Genomic DNA, 3,843 nt, shown 5'->3' with positions numbered 1-3,843 from the left:
TGCGGGGAGGCCTCCCTAAGCTGCCCAAGTCTGGCCGGCAGCCGCCAGACACCGCGGTGGGGTGGAGCGGACAGAGCAGACCCTTCCTGGCTTTGGGGGAGACCAGCCCTGCAGGCACCTTGATCTCCACTTCTGACCTCCCAGACTGAGACAATGAATTTATTTTGTTTCCAGCCAAGTCTGTGGCCATTTGTGAAAGCAGTCCTGGACACTAACTTGGGGGACAGCAAGAGGTTTCCAGAGCCCGAGAGGTAGGGGTGAGGGCTTGGGAGAGGGGCCCAGTGGGGTGCCACGTGGGAAGCCCTACCCCAGGGCCGACTCCACGGATGGGTCCCTGAACCCCAGCTCAGGCTTCTGATCATTGGCCAGGTGGGGTGTGGAGGTGGGCTCACAGCAAACCAGGCCTCCCGGACCCCGTTCCCCAGGGGACCAGGTCTGGCCGGGAACTCCTGCAGCCCAGCCACAGGATGCCTCCAAGCCCCCACAATCCCATGCACTGGACAGGGATGCCAAGGGGCCTTTTTCTCTCCTCTGGTATTCTGTCTCTGTGAGGAAGGACATCCCCTCATCCTCTGCACCACCCAGCCCTGGCGCCTATCCCCCTCAGACCCGGGAGCCCCCCGAGTTCTCTCTGAAGCTTGGCCCATGCACACGAGCACAGCCCTGGCTTCTGGGGGGTGCTGCTCAGATGCTCCCTGAGCAAGGGAATGAGGGAGCCAGAAGCTCATCCGGCCCCAGGGCCTTTGCACCTGCCATTTCCTGCCCCAGGATGATGTCCCCAGGCACCCTCCATGTCTCAGCCCATGCACCTGCTTGTCCGGCCCTCCTTGGCCACCCAGGCTTGCCAGGCATTCTCCACCCTCTTCTCGCATGTTATCGCGGGACTCCCTCGTGGAGTTGTTTGCTGGCTCTCTCTCTCTCTGCCGGCTGCCGGGATGTTGTGAGTTCCAGAGGGCAAAGCTGGGTCTGTGTGGCTCCTGTCCCATCTCCAGCATTCCACATCACAATGATATTTCCAGCTGCAGGAAGGGGAGGGTTCGGTGGCTGCTCGGGGCTGGCCAGGGTGACCCTGAAGATTCTCCTGCCTGAATGGCCCATTCATCTGCCCGATGCTGGCCTCCCTCTACCGAAGGCCTCAGCAGCAGCTGCCTCTCAGCCCCCAGCCTCTGCCCCATGCCTGGAGGAGTCACCAGGCCTGGCCCTTGGAGGACACACCCAGCCCAAAGGCCCTTTGCTCCTAAAGCAAAGTTCAGTGGGGCCCAGAGTGGCCCCCAAGCAAGCCCCAAGAGGATTTCAGGGCAGCCATAGTCACAAGTGCCCTGACCTGGGAGGGGCACTCCTTGGTGTCTAGCCCCATTCTGCCAGAGCTGGCTGTGTGCCCCTAAGCAGCTCCTACCTGTCTCTGGGAATATGTCCGCTGGGTCCAGGGAGCAAGCAGACAGCCTCCTTGCTCCACCTGCTCTGGAGACGGAGGCAACTGGGGCAACAGCAGAAGTCACGGAAGGCTGCCTGGAGGAAGAGGCAGTCACATGTTAGGATGAATGCAAACGCTGGGGGAGCTGACCCAGCCTCGGAAGCCCCACTTCTTGAAGCAAAACCTTCCTGATGGGGTCCAACCTCCTGTCCAAGGTTGCCGCCACTACGCTGGGCAGGAAACATGTGTTAGGGCCACGCCCCAGCCTGAGCAAGGCCTGGCCTTGGCCTCCCACCTTGGCCTGTTCGTCTTACCCTCATCAAGCAGGAGGCCAGCCCGACCCGCCTCCTCCTTCCGGAGTCTCCAGCTGTACAAGGGAAAGGGGCCGTCTCCGGGCTGCCGGGACGGGCTCTGGGTGTGTGCACACAAGGACACACGTGTCCCCGCACATGGCCAGCCCACATGTGCAGAGTGGCAGTGCGCCATGCTCCCCACGGGCTCCCCCATACTTCCGCACACACGCGTGAAGCACGTAAGCACCGCAGGATCACAGGCCCCTCTCGCGCTCCGAGGCGTGTGCCGGCCGGCATGCATCCTGCTAGGGAATCTGCGTCTCCGTCGGTGACATATTCCGTTTCCTGCAATCGCCCCGGAATGCCCCAGGAGTAATTACGAACAGAGCTCCCTCCCACCCTTGAAAGACGATACACTACGTGGTCACCTCTGTCTGGGCCACCAGGAGGATCCCAGCTGAGCTTTCGCTGAGCAGGGCACAAAAGCCATCAGGAGCCAGTCTTGGGGGCTACAGCTGGGGGTCGGTGACCGTGAGGCTGAGAGGAGTCTCCCCCAGGTTGCACCGACAGCCCCACTCACTCCACACCTGAGTCTCCAGAGGAGGAAATGCAAGGCCCTGCAGTTAGGACATGAAATTGTCAGCCTGTCCCCATCCTGCCAGCGGGGATTGGCCTGTGGTTTTGTCAGCCGCCAGCCAGCGGCCGAGGACCAGCGCTGCAATCTGAGTGGGGTACTGTGGGAGGATGCAGCCGAGGGGAGCCGTGAAGCTGAAGAAACTCTCGAGAAAGGTGGGAGGGACCGGGGCGGTGCCAGGGCCGCCGTGCACACCCGTGCAGGTTGTGCACTGATCAGCAGCGCACACCTGAGATCCAGCCCGTGCTCTGCTCGTCGGGTTGTAAAGAAGCAGTGCCTCTTCCCAAGCAGTGGCCCAGGCAGTAGGCGGAGCATCTGGCAGGCGGGGTCCACGCTTCCCCAAGGCCCTGTACTGGCTGTGGCTGTATGTGCACACTTCTACATGCCTTGCAGGGTGGCCAAACGGCCCAGAGGAGGCCAGGGCTCCCATGGGCAGAGAGACACATCTCTCTCTGGCTGGGAGGCTGTGGTTCCCAGGCCATCACAATGGCCACACAACAGGGTCCCCCAGGGACGGAACCTAATCTTGAGCTATTGAAGACCTGAAAGCCGTGGCCCCTGGCCCGAGCCAGCAGACGCGCCTGCCGGCCCCACCAGGGACATCTGATCCACCGGTCGCCGGGCCACAAAGGGGGACACTGTCCCCTTACGGCCGCCCTCCCCACCAACAGAGACAAGGAGGAAAACTGGGTCGCTGAGATAGAGTGACAGCCATGGCAGGTGGGGATGAGACACGAGGGAGGGGTGGCCACCACTGGGCACAGCGCAGCCTCTAAGGATGCCCCAGGCCTGAAGATCTGCCCTGGGTGGGGGGCCTCAGAGCCCCAAGGAGGGCTCAAGTGACTGCTGGTTTGCAGGGGGTGGGGTGGAGGCTGGGGTGGGGAGCGCAGCTGAGACCAGAAAGAAACAGCTAGGACCTCACCTGAGGCTGGAGACGCAGCCAGGACAGGGGACTCTCCAGCCAGAGAGACACCATAGGCCAGGTTGTAGGGGGCAGGCCTGGACTGGTCCTAGGCCCCACCCCGCTGAGGCAGGCCAGCCAGCTGCCCATTCCTTGGCCTGGGCATGTCCAGCTTTTGCTCAGTCTCCCAGCTGGGCAGGGCTTTCCGAGGGGTCACAGGGAGAAGCAGGCCTGGCCAGAAAACCACTATGCCTGAAGGTCCACCTTCACTCCCTGGCACCACCAAAGACCTCGCCCAGGGGAAGTCCTGGAGCCTCAGCCCCTCAGAACTTTGGGACTTCCTGGCATATGGGAGGCACCCGGAGGGGTCAGCCTGAGGGGTTCACTTTCAAGGGTGGCTGGAGACATCTGCTGCTGGCCATGTGGGCCCGGGGCCTCCATCTTCCCATCTGTGAAATGGGACTTGGACCTAGACGCCCTTCTTCCAACTCTTCTAGCAAGAGCCAAGTTCAGGACGCTCAGCTCCATTCCGTCGGCGTCTGGGCTGAGTACTTTGTGGGTGCTGGGCTGTGCTGAGTACTCTGTGGGTGCTGGGCTGTGC

Source organism: Piliocolobus tephrosceles, chromosome 8 (genome assembly GCF_002776525.5).
Source record: "Piliocolobus tephrosceles isolate RC106 chromosome 8, ASM277652v3, whole genome shotgun sequence".
In the NCBI taxonomy this organism is placed as follows: domain Eukaryota; kingdom Metazoa; phylum Chordata; class Mammalia; order Primates; family Cercopithecidae; genus Piliocolobus; species Piliocolobus tephrosceles.
This window is presented reverse-complemented; position numbering follows the sequence as displayed.